This window comes from Octopus bimaculoides, chromosome 1, assembly GCF_046866305.1.
Source record: "Octopus bimaculoides isolate indiv1 chromosome 1, ASM4686630v1, whole genome shotgun sequence".
Lineage (NCBI taxonomy): Eukaryota > Metazoa > Mollusca > Cephalopoda > Octopoda > Octopodidae > Octopus > Octopus bimaculoides.
Genome location: NC_142928.1, coordinates 80,336,399 through 80,355,486, shown reverse-complemented (window position 1 = coordinate 80,355,486; position 19,088 = coordinate 80,336,399). Strand labels below are relative to the sequence as shown.

General features: G+C 36.3%; 1 protein-coding gene and 1 long non-coding RNA gene across 2 annotated transcripts in view; one reads left to right on the top strand and one right to left on the bottom strand.

Annotated features, from left to right (window-relative positions):
* On the bottom strand, nt 1-1,413 carry LOC128247668 (uncharacterized). The gene is made up of 2 exons (XR_008264025.2): nt 1,058-1,413; nt 1-509 (listed from the first exon to the last, which is right to left on the bottom strand). It is a non-coding gene; the product is annotated as an uncharacterized LOC128247668 (long non-coding RNA).
* A 149-nt stretch (nt 1,414-1,562) lies between these two features.
* Nucleotides 1,563-19,088, top strand: part of LOC106877087 (uncharacterized) — a 51,666-nt gene continuing 34,140 nt past the window's right edge. Inside the window, exon 1 of the mRNA XM_014925876.3 lies at nt 1,563-2,460. The gene's annotated coding sequence lies outside the window, so the exon portion shown is untranslated. The remainder of the gene's footprint in view (nt 2,461-19,088) is intronic.

Below are 19,088 nucleotides of genomic sequence, written 5' to 3'. Positions count from 1 at the left end.
TGTAAAGGGCACAAATATTTTACTAGAGTTTGCATCATTATTTCTGTAAGAAATTGTTTGGGTGTACGTATAATTATTTTTAAATAAGGTGAAAGGAAAAGATAACAGGTCAATTTATTCAAAGAGGGTCAACATAAATTAAAACAATTACGAAAATTAGTAATACATATACTCATTAGTTATACATTAGTAATACATAGACACGCTATTGCTACCCTATGATATAAACAAGCTTAATGCTGTTAATAGTCCTTCCTAAGGCGGAAAGCTGGCAGAATCGTTTGTCGCCCAAGCAAAATGCTGAGCGGCGTTTAGTCCGTTTTAACTTTCTGTGTTCAAATTCTGTCAGGATCAACTTTGCTTCTCATTCTTTCGAGGTCGAAAAAGTAGGTACCAGTTGATCGTTGTAGACAATGTAATTTTCTCTTCTCCCGAAATTGCTGGCCTTGTGCCAAAATTTGAAATCAATATTAGTTCTTTCTTTTCGTGCAAACCCTTCATAATTTAGTCTGAAAATAGAATGAGAATTTGTGATGTTCTAAACAGAAGAAGCGTCTATGAAAATATCAAATTCCAAGTCAATTAATTTGTAATTTAAGAATAGCTTCAAATGAAGTGCTTTTAATTTTTGAGAATAAACATTACACTTCAATAGGTAAGGTTGTAGTTTGGAAAATTCATTTAGCCCCATGTAAAGGAAACACTTAAATACAATCAAATTTATAAATCTAGCCCCGTTCGCTCTTCTGCGAAAAATAACAACCATATCTCTCGTAAATTACGCCCTAACGTCTTAAGAAAAGAACACATGTAGTTCAAGAAATCCCTAAAAATATGGGAATGATCATGGCTGGAATTCGCTAATCATGGATCTGTTTGTCCAGGGTTGACGTAGAGCCACCTATTATATATCTCAAATGTTAACAATGATCAATAACGGAAATATTTAAGAGAATTAATTTTTTGTCAAAGCTTTTAACAAGCTCAATGAGCTAAGTATGTTTGAGGATGAGAATACACAAGAAGGATATTGAAGACATTTGGCGAACACACATACACACACGTTGGGATTTGTTCGTATGTTAGACCCATGGACGCAAACTTCGTGGCTAAATTGATCTCTGGGGTGTGTGCACGCATCAACATTCAGTTTCTTTAACATGTTTCTCATAAATTCCAATTAGAAATATGTTAGTTTCGATCGCATTCCAGTTGAATTGCATTTTAGCTTCAGAGAGAGCTTCTAAGTGGTCGCTCAAAATATTAGAAAAATCAACCAAATTTCCTTTTTCAAATCGCACCCAAATTTTGAGAAAAAACAGACTGGAGGATGTAGTCTGAAAAGAAAAAAAAAGAAAAAGATGAGATAATCACAGCTGGAAAGTCTCTGATTATCGATCTGTCAAATGAGAGTCAACATGGGGTTAAATGATGTCAACATTCCAATGGAACTTGAGTAAAGTGGTTTGTTAATTAGTGATTGAAGTCTCGTAGTTGAAATGAATGAAGTCGACGTTGGGTGATGACGTTGCTGACTCATACCAAAGGGGAGATAAATTCTCATCAAAACAAGCTAAGAAGTCAATAATCGATGTCATATTTCTTATAGTCTTACGCACTGTCTGTTTTTATCTCTCTCAGCTTTGTATTTTTCCTTTTTACATCACATACACACACACACAGCGTACGTTGACAGTTCCACTCACTAATAATGGAAAGGGAGAAAAGTAACTGGCTGTTGGAAAAGTGGGAAAATGATCGAACTGCCAGAAGGGTTTATAGAGAAAGCAAATGATAGGAACTACAGTTGGCTTATAATTGTCTGGCAGCATTTGTGTGCTAATTGATACGGGGAATTTTAGTTAAAATAAACAAGAACGTATGGTAGTTATTTTGAAGACTGATTTATATATTTTGATTTTATTTCATATATAAGGCAGAACCAAGAAAATATATACGTACACACATACACACACAAGGACGAAACAGGGAAACTAAAACACAGAAAGCAAAATATATTACGGGATTTAAACTTGAATTCCATGAATTTGAGAGATACATTCCTTTATTTAAAGAAAAACAAACAAAACAAAACGTCCACGTAACATCCTCATACGATTCCATTCTGGTCAGGAGTTGATGTTATTGATTTTTTTTCAGGGGTTCGTTTCTCATTGAAGGAGTCTACTTTCCAGCCATCACAAAGCACATCGGATCTCCGTCAATCATTCATATCTGATGAACTATAAAGGGTAATATCGTAAAAACTTTCAAAGCCAACGACTTCTGTTTACATTTATAATCATTGATAATCGATATATGACCGGGTGTGGTGCTGTGATAATTCATTTAATTTAAACGAAGCCTTCTCGTGTGGGGACGACAACCGCCTGCTGTTAAATCATTATATCAGTTGAATTGCACAACTCAGCGGAGAAATTTCATGAAGAAAAGCTACAGGTGATAAATCTCCTTATTTCATTGCTATCTTTCTTTTTTAAATACATTTTCAGCCTTTTGATCCTGTTATTCATATTTCCAGGTAGACTTAGCAATTACGTGTTTTACTGAACACTTAACTACACTTGGTTTAATTTTTATTTATCTATTTATCATAGTATCAATTATATTACCGAGAGTATCAACGATTTGCCTGTAAGGTATAAATGACTTAATCTCATAGACGTACGAACTAATTCAATTAATATTTATAAGGCTTCATGCTCACTCTCGCAATAACAACATGATAAAGTAAAGAACTCGCTTCAACGTTTAATATAGTTTCCATTTATTTAGTTCGTACGATTGCACACACACACATGATCTATATATATATATATATATATATATATATATATATATATATATATATATATATATATATATATGTGTGTGTTCATAATATAGGTGTATATGTGTATAATACTCATTTATATGTAGGTACATAAATGACGTTTCGGTATTAGTACATGACGTCAGTCATGAGTTGTCAAACTGAAAGACAATGTCACACACTCACTTTTGACGTCATAGATTTTTACCGAAAGATTGCCCTCCCACACACATCTAAATATGTACCTATATATATATATATGTGTGTGTGTGTGTGTGTATTCATATTAAGTAATAGGGATCAAAATAATCCTGGTAGTTATCTTGGCTGTGGCATAACTACACGTTTCTGCCCCTCCAAAACTTTGGATGGTCATAACTTTCAGAAAAATGGATATTTTTTAATGAAATTTTCTACGAATATGTGTTATATCATGTACATTCTGAATATACAAAACTTTTGGGGAAAGTATTTTAGGAGGCGTGGGGTGGGAAATTTCGGAAAATTTCCCGGAGTCCACTTCAATTCGTCTTAACTTTCAAGAAAATGAATATTTTTTAATGAAATTCTCTACAAACATACCCCGGACTATGTAGATTCCGAAGACATAGGAATTTTGTGGGAAAACAATTGGGGGTTATTTTTGAGAACTGTTTCCCACTGGGGGGGTGTTTCGGAACAAGTCGTCCATATTTGTTTCATTTTCTCCGTTTTGTGCGTTTGTGCATCCGTAGATTTCTACTGAAGCAACAAACAAGCAATGAAGGCAAATGAAGCCCTCACCAGAAAACTCATGCTAAAAATAACAGCAAAGGTCTGGTATACAGAAATTGATTTTTTTTTCACTTTAAGTAAATTCCCAGGTAAACATTTCTAATAGAAAGGCAGAAGACACCAGAAGCAAAAATAAGGAATATACACGCACAGTTAAATATAGAAGTTTGAAGTATGACTAGTTACATAATCTCTATAGGAAACATGATATTGAATGGAATAATTCCCCGTTTGAACTTTTTTAATTACATATACTTATATATGTGTGTGTGTGTGTGTGTATGTGTGTGTGTGTGTGTGTGTGTGTGTGTGGTAGAAATCTACGGATGCACAAAAGCACAAAACGGAGAAAACGAAACAAATATGGACGACTTGTTCCGAAACACCTCCGACTGGGGAACAGTTCTCAAAAATAACCCCAAATTGTTTTTCCTCAAAATTCCTATGTCCTCGGAATCTACATAGTCCGAGGTATATTTGTAGAGAATTTCATTAAAAAATATCCATTTTCTTGAAAGTTAAGACGAATCGAAGTGGACTCCGGTGAATTTTCCGAAATTCCCCACCCCACCCCTGCTAAAATACTTTCCCCCAAAAGTTTTGTATATTCGGAATGTACATGATATAACATATATTTGCAGGAAATTTCATTTAAAAATATCCATTTTTCTGAAGGGGCAGAAATCTGTAGTTATGCCCTTGGTAGTACCCAACCATATATAACTAAGGTAACAGGGTTCTCCAAAAGAAAGTGGATACTTCTAATTATTTACTTGGTCAATATGGCAGTCAGTGCTATATATATATATATATATATATATATATATATATATATATATATATATATATATATATATAGTGTACTTACGCAGCTATAGGTTTTTATATATAAAAAATACAAAATGGGACAAGAACGCAAAGCATCCAGACAGTTAGGTGATACAAAAGAGGGGACAACAAAACATCCAGTTGACGACGATACAAAGAAAACAAGGACTGGTCATTCGGAGTTTTCTTCCCTCAGTCCAGTTCCATATTATCTTTGCAGTTTCAGCTGGTTATACTCAAGATTGCTCCAATCTGGCCAGTGCACAAGTTTATTATATATTACATTTGTTTCTGTACCACTTTGTTTCTAACCAGACTATATGCAAATGGGAGGCGCAATGGCCCAGTGGTTAGGGCAGCAGACTCGCAGTCATAGGATTGCGGTTTCGATTCCCAGACCGGGCGTTGTAAGTGTTTATTGAGCGAAAACACCTAAAGCTCCACGAGGCTCCGGCAGGGGATGGTGGCGAACCCTGCTGTACTCTTTCACCACAACTTTCTCTCACTCTTACTTCCTGTTTCTGTTGTGCCTGTAATTCAAAGGGTCAGCCTTGTCACACTGTGTCACGCTGAATATCCCCGAGAACTACGTTAAGGGTACACGTGTCTGTGGCGTGCTCAGCCACTTGCACGTTAATTTCACGAGCAGGCTGTTCCGTTGATCGGATCAACTGGAACCCTCGATGTCGTAAGCGATGGAGTGCCAACAACAATATATATATGTATGTTATGTATGTATATTTTTTAATTGGGAGAAGGCAATCCATGGTCCATGGCCCTATTCACATACACAACCCACCCATGCTCACCACTGATATTTCCTCCCACTCTCCATTCTCCCACATGTGTCCACTTTCCTACTGCACACAATATGCCTCTGTTAAATCACTTTCCCTCCCACTTTCTAACTCCTATGCTCCTTTCAAAATCTTGTGAACTCACCTACCTATCTACCCTTTCCAATCTCTGGTCCATTTCACTATACACACCGCCTTGTAACTTGGGTGTATGGTCCCCCGGTTCCTACCCCACTGTCACATCTTCACCATCTTTCTCTCCTCTCTCTCTTCCCCATCTGAGGTAGCCATGACTGAAACAAGTAAAAGAAATCAAAAGAAATTAAAAGAAATACATACACACACATATGTACATGTGACTGACACACTGAGCTGTGGCTACAAACGATGACATATATGAGTTTGTGTGTCTGTATACATATAAAATATACACACACATACATGTATATATTTACACGCACACACACACATACACGTGTGTGTGTGTATATGTATATATACACTGTGTAATAATGACAACCATTTTATTACTATTAAGACATTCAAGTGAGATCTTTGCCAGTGCCGTTGGACTGGCTCCTGTGCAGGTGGCACGTAAAATACACCATTTCGAGTGTGGCCGTTGCCAGTACTGCCTGACTGGCCTTCGTGCCGCTGGCATGTAAAAGCACCCACAACACTCGGAGTGGTTGGCGTTAGGAAGGGTATCCAGCTGTAGAAACTCTGCCAAATCAGATTGGAGCCTGGTGTAGCCACCTGGTTCACCAGTCCTCAGTCAAATCGTCCAACCCATGCTAGCATGGAAAGCGGACGTTAAACGATGATGATGATGATGATGACACTGTCAAGATAAGGAGACAAATATACACACTCACATGTACATGCATACATATAAACAAACTTTGAAGTGTCCAGTGAGTTGGTATTTTACAGAAAGTAAATGAAGTCTTGAACACTGAATAGCAGGGAAAACAGTTTAGTGAAAAGTGGCCAGCGAGTTGCTTCAGAGAATCAAATCCTATACCTTCCACAAGTGCTCAGTACCATTAAGCTAAGTGACCTCTGACAACAAATAATGTCTTTTATAATCCTTTCTACTATAGGCACAAGGCCTGAAATATGAGGGAGGAGGATAGTTGATTACATTGGCCTCAGTGCTCAACTGGTATCTATTTTCTCAACCCAGTAAGGATGAAAGGCAAAGTCGACCTTGGCAGAATTTGAACTCAGAATGTGAAGACAGATGAAATACCACTAAGCATTTCACCCAGTGTGCTAATGATTTTGCCAGCTCACTACCTTAATACTGTCTTTTATAATGCTAAATAATAGCTTTTGGAATGTAAGACCATTTTTATAAAATAACACTATCTCTTTTTCTAGTGCCATTCTAATCATGCTTTACCCATCTATATATTGCGTGGGGAGTGGGGTTAACCTTAAATCTTCTATTCTGTCCACTGTCCCTCTTTTCACTCTGTGATTCAGTTTCACAAATACCTGAAACATCTCTCTCGCTCTCTCCCCTTTTTATTACTCGTTTCCCTAATACAGCCTGTTAATTTCTCCACTAATATCCTCTGCCAAAAGTAAACCTGTTTCTCACATCATACTTCTTAGACCCTTGCCTAAAGTCTGCACCCAATTTTTCTTATTCTCACTTTCTGTCTGACATGGAAACTCTTAGATAGGGTATCTAGCCATGGAAACCATATGAAAACTGAAAATTAGAGCATGATAGTATCCTATCAGACTGTTCAGTCCATGCCAGCATGTAATAGAGATATAAAATTATGATGGTGATTAAATGAATGAATGTATATATGTATGTATGTATGTATACATAATTGTGTATTTACACATGTGTTTATCTACATACATATACAATTATATGTATACATATATAAATTCGTGTGTGTGTGTGTGTATATACAGAAATACATACACTCATGCATACACAATAACATCGTCATCTTCATTTCAAAATTTGTTCTTCCAAGTTTGTATTTGTATTGGCCAACTGAAACTTTATATACTCTCTCTCACTCTCTCTATATATGTGTGTATGCATGTAAAAATATGCATATGTGTGTGTGTGTGTATATATATATATATATATATATATATATATATATATACACACACATCTTATAAACAAACACCTTCCATGCTGCAATTGTTTATATATATAAACAATTGCAGCATGGAAGGTGTTTATAAGCCATTTAAGAAACACACAAAAACTGTTAGATTCACTTCAACATTTAAATTTAATTTGCGAAAATATTTTCGTCGCTTTGAGACCATGACCTGTTCACTGACAAAATTCCGTGCTGAGTCACTATCACCTAATTGCGGAGTCACTATCACCTAATTGCGGAGTCACTATCAGAACTAGAGGAGAAGTTTCAGGTGTGGAAGCAAGGTCTAGAATTGAAGGGCCTTAGAGTCAACCTAGCTAAAACCAAAATCCTAATAAGTAGGAAGGTAGATAAAACACAAACCCCTTCAGGTAGATGGCCCTGCTCAGTATGTAGAAAAGGAGTAGGTAGTAACTCTATAAGATGTACCCGGTGCAAGCTATGGACACATAAGAGGTGCAGCAACATCAAAGGCAGGTTAACTAGGAAGTTAGTTTTTGTTTGTGGCAGATGTTCAGGTGCAATAAAGACTGTAAACAAACAGGAAACAACTTCTATCTCATTCCAGGGTGAAAAACTAGAGGTAGTCGATAGCTTCCGCTATCTGGGCGACCAAGTTAGTAGTGGGGGTGGGTGCGCTGAAAGTGTAGCTGCTAGAATAAGAATAGCCTGGGCAAAGTTTACAGAGCTCTTACCCCTGCTGGCGACAAAGGGACTCTCACTCAGAGTAAAAGGCAGACTGTATGACGCATGTGTACGAACAGCCATGCTACATGGCAGTGAAACATGGGCTGTAACTGCTGAGGACATACGTAAGCTCGCAAGGAATGAAGCCAGTATGCTCCGTTGGATGTGTAATGTCAATGTGAATACCCGTCAGAGTGTAAGTATCTTGAGAGAAAAGCTGAACATTAGAAGCATCAGTTGTGGTATGCAAGAGAGACGATTGTGCTGGTATGGACATGTGGTGAGAATGGATGAGGATAGCTGCGTGAAAAAGTGCCTCACCCTAACAGTTGAGGGAACCCGTGGAAGAGGTAGGCCCAGGAAGACCCGGGCTGAGGTGGTGAGGCAAGACCTTCGTACATTGGGCCTCACCGAGGCGATGACTACTGACCGAGACCTTTGGAAATGTGCTGTGCATGAGGTGACCCGGCAAGCCAAGTAAGATCGTTGCCAGTGCCCCTGGACTGGCTCTTGTGCGGGTGGCACATAAGATGCACCATTTTGAGCATGGCCGTTGCCAGTACTGCCTGACTGGCTTCCGTAGGATTTTCGAGCGAGATCGTTGCCAGTGCCCCTGGACTGGCTTGTGCGGGTGGCACATAAAAGACACCATTTCGAGCGTGGCTGTTGCCAGTATCGCCTGACTGGCCTTCGTGCAGGTGACACGTAAAAGCACCTACTACACTTTCTGAGTGGTTGGCGTTAGGAAGGGCATCCAGCTGTAGAAACTCTGCCAAATTTAGATTGGAGCCTGGTGTTGCCATCCGGTTTCACCAGTCCTCAGTCAAGTCGTCCAACCCATGCTAGCATGGAAAGCGGACGTTAAACGATGATGATGATGATATATATATATATATATATATAGAGGTGTGTATGTATGTAAGTGTATATATATATATATATATATATATATATATATATGCGTGTGTGTGTGTGATACAGATGTATTTATATAGCTCAGTATATAAAGAATATATAAACACATTATATATATATATATATCTGTATACATATTTGTATGTGTCATTCATAAGGAATTAAGCTGAGTCATCAATCATACACACTCACACCACACTAAGTCAGAGTTGGGTCAGAAATCAATTCATTGTATTACACAAAGGCAAATTATTTAGTTATATGCTATCACTATATTTTCTGTACTGCAACATAATCTTCGTTTCTGTGTATTGCTGAAAAAAATAACTATATTTCAATCAAACACATAGAATTGTTTGGATCTCAGTATTATGGTATTGCATTGCAGGCTATTCACTGCACCAAAATCACAATCAGCTAGCAACATGTCACCTCTCTGCTGTTAAAAATTGTTTTGGTAGCAATGAACAAAAAAAAAAAAAAAAAAAAAAAAAAAAAAGGGAAGAAAGAAAGAAAGAAAGAATGAAAATATGTTTCCTGTGATAGTTTCTCTACTTGGACGTAACACAGTTCACTGAGTATAATTATGTTGTTGACTGTATTAGGATCAGAGAGAGAGAGAGAGAGACTGGTAGCTGACACTTCTATGCATTACCAAAAACTCACCAGCAATGAAACCCGCTGGAAAATGTCATGTTATGTTAAAGTTCTTCTCTCAACACTTGTAGTCGTTTACTGCAGGTGTTTAATCCTTTAACATTTGGATTACTCTGTCCAATGCAAAGCTTATTTATTTACATTGTTTAGAATTATTCATGCATTATCTTGTAACTGAGATTTTGATAGTGTGGCTGTTTAGTTTTTTAGAATGACATTGTTGGGTAGGTGTAAGAAGCAGGATCTGGCCAGTTTCTACCTAAAACAGGTAGAATATCTTGACCAGATATTGCTGGTCGAAATGTTAAGGGGTTAATCTATATACCCCAATTCTAAATTTGAATATACGAATACTTGTAAACAGATCTGTGTGTGTATGTGTGCATGTGCATGTGTGTGCGCGCGCACATGTGTGTGTGTATTTGTATAGAGCAGTGGTTCCCAGTCATTTTTTACCTATGATCCCTTTAGATAACTATTTTAGTCGGGTGAACCCTTGTAGCCATTTGATGTTTTAAAATTCCTACTATATTTTTATAATGAAATATCATTAGGAATTGTATCAAAAGAAATTGTCGAAATATTTTGTCTTGTAGAAGTATAACCAATTTATGGCAGATATATTTTAACAACATCTTATAGACCCCTGTTGAGAACCAAAGATGTAGAGTTTTCAAGACCCACGGACACAACCACACATCCTCTGAATAATAGTTTAAAAGAATATTATGGAATGTATGAAAGTTTGAGAAGTTCCGGTCTGGTGACTTTACTCTTGAAAATCAGCCCTGTGGTAGACCTGAGACCGAGGTGGATAATGATGAGCTGAAAACTGTAGTGGAAGTGGATACATCTCAAACTATGCATGAGTTAGCAGTAAGGCTTGATGTTTTGATTCCAACTGTATTGGACCATCTGAAACAAATCGGCATGGTAAAGAAGCTGGACAAGTGGGTACCACACAAACTGAATGAACATCAAATGACATGTCGTCTTGAAACTTGCTGTTCTTTGCTGTCACAGCATAAACACTAAGCATTTTTGCATTGTATTGTTATGTGTGATGAAAAATGGTTTCTTTTCAACAATAGCAAGCATTCTGCATGATGGTTGGATAGAGATGAAGTGCCAAAACACAATCCAAAAGAGAATATTCACCAAAATAGCTAATGGTGTCTGTTTTGTGGTCCAGCGATGGTGTCATCCTCTACAGCTTCATGAGACCTGGTAAGTCAATTACAGCAGATGTATACATCAACCAATTGGATGAAATGATGAGTGAACTTGCAATTAAACAACCAAGATTGGTCAATAGAGACAGGCCAGTTCTCTTGCAAGACATTGCTTGACCACATGTTGCACAAAGAATGCTACTCAATTTACAGGAACTGAACTTGGAAATACTCTGTGATCTACCATATTCTTCAGACCTTGCACCAACTGACTATCACGTTTTCCAGGCATTAGACAACATTTTGCAAGGAAAAAACTTCAAATCTGAAGAAGATGCAAAAACAGCCTTTCCTGATTTCATCACTTACTCTCCAGAATTTTTCGCAGCCAGCATAAATAAGCTACCAATAAAATGAGAAAATTGTGTTGATAATTTAGGTGCATACTTTGATTAACTGCATTGTTTTTTGTTGAGATAAAGTAAAATAAACTTTCAGTTCAAAATTGAACATTTCATTCTTAATGATCTGATATATATATATATAATTTTATTTTAGTGAGTGTATTTTAGTGTGTTTATAATGTGTGTGTATGTGCATATGCATATATGTATGCACACACACATATATATGCATATATATATATATATATATATATATATATATATATATATATAAATATAAAAGGTAAGCAGAGTTAGTGGTTGTAGTAACTGACCAAGGGATAAAAATATCCGTATTTTCTATCGTTATCAATTACCTGTGCTATCCCTGGGTATGGGTATGCAGGCACACTATGCTCATAGGTTACAGGTAACAACAGAATAAACAAAAGTTTATCAGGAATCAAATTTAAATAATCAGAAAATGGAGAAAATTTTTGATCAGCAAACAAACAAATTGGACCACATCGATAGATTATTTTTTTAATAAAAAACATGACCTAACATTTCTGTGACATAGCATTTCTTACGGCCGTTTTTGTTTCCAATATTAGTTGGTGCTTACAAAAGAATTTTGAATATAATATTTGTCATCTTCATAACACATTCGATCTAGTACATGGAGTTTCATGAGAGTGAATACATATGCGTACAATGTATTCACTCTCATGAAACTCCATGTACTAGATCGAATGTGTTATGAAGATGACAAATATTATTTTCAAAATTCTTTTGTAAGCACCGACTTATATTGGAAGCGGAAATAACTGTAAGAAATGTTATGTCATGTTTTGTATTAAAAAATAATCTACCGATGTTTGTTTGTTGATGAAAAGTTTTCTTCATTTTCTGATTATTTAAATTATATACATATATATATGCATTTATATATGTATATATGTGTGTGTATATATATATCAAGCATGTGTCATCAGTAATTATTCAGGGTAGGCAGTTGGTGACGTTTATGCAGTAAAACACACTTAAAAAATAAGTGAAACACAAGTGAGTGGCTGAGTTGGAGGCATGTTTACTTCTGCCTTTATAGTGCGTAAAGGAAACATTGTAGGAATATACATAGCATGTGTACTACAGCAGTACTATGCATAGCTTTAATGCTGAGATTGAAAGGCAGGGGCAAATTATGCTTACTTAATCTACAAAAAAATAAAATACTTTGCATTTTATGCATAGTAATTAGAGTAACCTTCATAATTTTATTGACTTAGGTGCATACTTTGCCATAAAAGGAAAATGTTACTATCGATCTATTTTATTCAGGGTGGCGACACACACACACACACACACACACACACACCAACACACACACACATATAAATGTAATGATTGTTACTTCAATGTAGTTGTTCCATACAGAACACTGTTACTACTCTTTTTAACCCCAGGGGGACATCTCCTCCAGCTGGTTAGTGACACACTATTTGTGTCTGTTATATTGCAAGCCAGGACTAACAGCTGCCATGTCTAGCAGACAGGTATAACCAGTACCAATGAAAGGTTATACCGAGAAACCAGCTGATCTATTGGTTCCTGTCAAGTGTTAGATGGGAGTTGTTCGCTCCCTTGTTTGCAATATAACAAACACAAATAGTGTCCAGCTGGAGGAGATGTCCTCCTGGGGTTAAAAAGAGTAGTAACAGTGTTCTGTATGAAGCAACCATGTTGAAGAGGTATCAACCATTACTTTTTCATAGAGTTACTACTTGCATCTCGTATAGAGATTTTAGAATTAGCTACTTTGCTGAATGTAAGATCAGGTGAAGTGAAGAGTGTTAGCATTGTCTTAAACCCTTTTGATATCAATATACCTAAGACTGCCTTTGGTTCTATGGTACAAATGTGTTGTTTCGAAAGGTCTAAATGAAAACCTCACATAAAAGTTTCATGTTAATTTATGTCTCAAACATTAGATTAATAATGACAAAGTTATTTTACTAAATTTGTCATCATTTTTAGAATTAATTGAAACAAAGGCTGTATATTTCAACAGAAATATGGTAAACAAAAGGGATTAGGCAATTTATCCAAAAAAGAGTGAATTGATGTGATTGTATTTATATTAGTAATTAATAAATCTGGGCAAGACTGAGTACAGTTGTTAGTGTGTGTGTGATGTGTTATATAGACACACATAACTTTTAATTGTGTCAGTTAAATTAAAAATGATATCTGCAGGCATGGCTGTGTTTTTAACAGGCTTGCTTTCCAACCATGTGGTCTCATGTTCAGGCCTACTGTATGGCACCTTGGATAAGTGTGTTCTACATTAGTCCTCAGTCTGACTAAAACGTTGTGACTGGATTTGTTGTATGGAAACTGAAAGAAACCCATTCTAATGGCTATGTTTCCACCCTCTCTCCCAGCTGAGAGACCTTTGTCTTACAGGTGCCAGTGCCACGTAATATGCACTCATGCCAGTGCCATGTAAAATGCATTTGTGCAAGTACCACATTAAATGCACTCATGCCAGTACCGCATTAAATGCAATTGTACTCGTGCCACATTAAATGCACTCATGCTGGTGCCATATAAAAGCACCCGTATTAGTAGCATGTAAAAAGAACCCAGCATACTCTGTAAAGTGGCTGGCATTAGGAAGGCCATCTAGCCATAGAAACTATGCCAAAACATCCAATTGGAGCCTGGACAACTCTCTAGCTGGCTCCTGTCAAACCATGCAACCCATACAAGCATGGAAGACAGACGTTAGATGATGATGATGATATATATATGTGTGTGTGTGTGTGTATGTATATATGTGTATGTGTACCCTTCTCTTGACATCACGGTTGTAAATGTGCATCACTTTCATACAAGTGATGTTGTTTGTTCATTTTCAGTCTTGTGTGCAAAGCAGGACTGGCCACTGGAAATACTACTTGGCTTGAAATCTGGGGAGGGTTGGCAACAGGAAGGGCCTCTAACCATAGAAAATGTGCTTCAACAAATGTTTTTCATGAAAGACTGGAAAGGAAGAACGTTGTTTATACATATGATGGTGAGGCTCATTTTATAACCATTGATAACTAGCAAGGTTACCCCTCCCCCACACACACATAGCATTACCTATGATGCTGTTAATTGGGACTAGACCCATGAGCTTACAGTTGGATAGCAAGCTTCTCAACCACACAGTCACATCTGTGACTGTGTGTGTGTGTGTAAATACACACATGTAGAGAGAGATACAAATAGGCAAACAGACACTCATTCGCATGAACACACTTATGTACATGCATACATTCATAATATAATATAATATGATATATATGTGTGTGTAGAAAGAGAGATAAGCAGATTGATATATATGCAAGAAGGACAGATATGTTGAAAAATGGAACTGTGACAGAGATGTTGGAATGTAGTAATTCCAATAATTTTGTCATCCATCGTTATGCAAGCATCTTCTCCAATTCAGTTGCACTCCCCTCACCACCTCCACATTTTGCTTGGGTGTCAAATGACTCAGTGTGTGTGTGTGTGTTTGATGGATTAGATAACTGAAGCATCATCACTTTGGAATGGTCTGCTTGTTTAGAGACAAGATTATCTGGCAGACTAAGTTTTCCTTTAGACATTACTTCTATTCCAGAGAATGAATAAACAAACCCTAATAAAATGTTAAAACCCCAAAATAATTTTGCAGTTAAAATATGATTTCACACATGAAATATGTATACTTGCATGCATGCATGCGTACATACATACATACACACATACATATATGTATGTTTTTTCTTCTACTCTTTCTCTCTCTCCCTTATTTATTTGTATTTTTTCGCATTTCTTGCTAATGGAGAAAACACTGGTTTTTAGCTTAGAAACAAAGCTTTTTCGCTGAAATTTAGACATCAGCAGAGTAGTCACATTTGCATATGTGTAGATGTATATGTGTGTGTATGAATATATACATGAGTGTTTGTTTGAATGGTATGAATGTATGTATGTTAACGTGTGCATGTAGTGTAAATATCAGAAATACTTGCAGAAATATTTGGCAGTGTTTCATTATTTATATATTATGTATACATTTTTTGTGGTTGAACTGACAAATAGCATTGGTGTTGCACTTGTCCTGACATCTTACAGTTTGAGTCTGTATGTAATAATGCTTATACATGTATAAGGGTTGAAGTGGGGATGGGTTACATTGCTATTTATGAGTGCAAAATCATCTTATACGTATTGAGCTAAGTTTAGTACTGTTTATGTTCATGTGTGTGTAGATTGTGTATGTGTGTACTCTATCTGTGAGTGTGTGTAATTATGTGCGTATGTGAATGTGCATGTATATGTACACTTATGTATTTATATTTACTGCCTCAGCATGGCCACAATCCAAAGACTGAAAAAAGTAAAAGATAAAAGATTTGTGTATATATATAACTAACTAGTTATTTGTCTATATATCTGTTTATATAAATATATATACACTATATATATGTGCGTGTGTGTATATATATATATGTCTGTCTCTATCTATCTATCTGTATATATATATACATATATATATATATATATACATATATATATATATACATATATATATATATATATATACATATATATATATATATATATATATATATATATAGTAATATGAATACATGTATATATCCTTTATCTTTTACTTGTTTCAGTCATTTTACTATGGCCATGCTGGAGTACCCCTTTGAAATTTTTTAAGCCAAACTTATTGACCCCAGTACTTATGCTTTCTTTTAAAAACCTGGCACTTACTCTGTTGGTGTCATTTGCTGAACTGCTACCTTGCAGGGGTGTAAACACACCAGCCCTGGTTTCCACAATGTTGGTGGGGAGGACAAACACAGACACAAAGACACACACACATATATATATGATGGATTTCTTTCATTTTACTATCTACCAAACCCACTCAAAAGGCTTTGGTTGACCCAAGGTACCATGCAGTGAGACTGAACCATGTGGTTAGGAAGCAAGCTTCTTGCCACATAGCCACAACTGCACATATATATATGCATGTTTAAATTTAACTTAATTGAAAGCTAAGTTGGGAGATAAATTAAAATGTAAACACATTCATTCTATGCTTTAGATATGTGGAAAAAAGACTAAAGAGAGTCACCTGATGAATTGTTTCATGCTTTATTAACTATTTCTTAGATAAGACATATCCAGTTTCCTTCCCTAATCAGCTACTATATAAAGCAGTTGTAAATTAGGCTACCACTGTAAAAGATAGCTTAATTTACATATTTACGTATATATGCATATATATATATATAGACTTGACACCGTTCAGAATTCGGTGTATACTCAAAGCAATGACTAGTATTATTACGAAACCGGTATGCTTGTAAATCTCTTTAATAACTCACAATAATGACTTTTATTACCTTTATTCCTACCTCAGTTCATCTAACTGTATATAGATATCGTTACTTTTCATAAAAAGCCTTACCTTCTTTTTGATTTCCAATGTGCATTTTCTCTTATTTTTCTGCTTACTTTCCCCTTACATTTCCACGGATAGTTTCTATTTTGTTTTTTTAACATATTTCTATTACACACACACACACACACACACATATATATGTTTGTATGTATGTATATATGCAGGTCTTTGTCCATGTCTGCTTTTGGCTCCATCAGTGTGGTCTTCAGGAATGTGGAGCAGTATCTTTGGCACCAATTTGGCTGCAGGAATTTCTGGAAGAATGTCAAGTTGCATATCAAGACCACCCTAGGGTTGTCTGATGTATTCCTGTTATGTAATTCATCAACATCAGTGGAACAGTGTTAGTAGGAGATAGACAAAACAGAGTACAGAGATTTGCAGCCATTGTAAATCAAAGTAGGTATAAGACAAAAATGGTTAAGAAACACAACCAAACACATACCATCTCCTGACCACTTGTATTTTCTTTCCATTACCGATATTATCTCTTACTATTAGTTCTTAAATAAAACATTTTAATATATCCATCTAAGAACATCAATTCTTTTGGATTCTCCACTTACCTACCTTTTCTAACAGATACCTTTGACCTAGAGATGTTCAAATTGAATATCAGCCATATTAATCTTACAGGCCTGGTAAAGGCCATAAGATTCTGAGAATAACATTTAAAAAATTGTTAATAGGCGCAGGAGTGGCTGTGTGATAAGTAGCTTGCTTACCAACCACATGGTTCTGGGTTCAGTCCCACTGCGTGGCACCTTGGGCAAGTGTCTTCTATTATAGCCTCGAGCTGACCAAAGCCTTGTGAGTGGATTTGGTAGACAGAAACTGAAAGAAGCCCGTCGCATATATGTATATGTATATATATATATATGTGTGTGTGTGTATATGTTTGTGTGTTTGTGTTTGTCCGCCCAACATCGCTTGACAACCGATGCTGGTGTTTACGTCCCCGTAATCTAGCGGTTCGGCAAAAAGAGACCGATAGAATAAGTACTAGGCTTCCAAAGAATATGTCCTGGGGTTGATTTGCTCAACTAAAGGCGGTGCTCCAGCATGGCCGCAGTCAAATGACTGAAACAAGTAAAAGAGTAAAAGAGTAATCTGTTGTGACAAAAAGATTTTACTGAGATTTAGTGTGAAATGAATAAACTTAACATATAGTGTGCATAGCTAATAAATTTGGACTTTTTATTTGCCATGTGTATCGTTGTTTAGCTGGTTGGTAGAAAATTAGACTTCAAAAAGAGGCCTGAGAGAATTAAGCACATCAGAATTGTTTACTTTCAGTCATAAGGATCAAGTTTTTATAGACTATCATTTCTGTACTGTGAAATTTTAATCACAAACTTCATTTTTAACTCTGGGTAGTACGTACTGAAGACTGTTTTAACGGAATTATATACACCATCAGCCTCAGTGCCGGGACTCTTACAAATCCACGGTATACATAGATCAGTTTTGAGCCTCTAGTCGTGTGGAACCTCTGGGCAACTGTCCAGCATATTTATACTCGAAGATAGTATTGTATACGATAGTTGTTGTTTATCTCCAGAACAACTCAAATCGAGGGATCTGTGATTAAAGATATTCTAGCAGTGACCTTACGTCTCTTCAGGATTAGTGTATTTAGGACTACACTATCCAGTGCCTTGTTCCTTTTCCTGAAGGCTGTAGGGTGGTTCGAGAGATGATTTTGGCTGTTACTTCTAGTTGCTCGATTACATAGAGATTCTTTCATTGACTTGTATGTGATTAGATTATACCGGTAGATAATTAAATATAATTTATTGTTTTTGTCTATCTCACTGAAAAATTGGAAGCCATTAATAAATATTTTATGGCGTAATTTGTTGAATAATGATCAATTTTATCGTCAGTGAACTGTAAAGCAGAAGTGTTTGCTAGACCAATGATGAATTGCAAGTGGGTTAAGAAGAAAGCTATGTGAATGAAACATCACTATTAACAAATTTCTACGTTGAGTCATTGCTTGTTAAAAAGACTGATTAAGATCGATAGAACAAGTACGATTTACACCATAACGTTTCCAGGCTCACGTTCGTTGTACTCTGAGAGAATAGGGTTGTGGAGGGTGATGAAATGTGAGATGGGGAGGTGAGGGCATAAAATGGTTTCAGGTGACAGTGAGGGGTGGTGTTTAGGTCGACTGTGAAAAAGGACATAAGCTTTAATGATGATCCAAAGTAAGCGGTTTAATTAACACTAACTAAATACCTCACCACGACCAGTGAGGTATTAATTAAGTTGGTGTTATGAACAAAAACTGATTCTAATTTGAAGCCATTTCAGTTCATTTATATCCCCCCTCCCCGATAAAAATACGATTGTCACACAATTTCATCTGTTACCCTTT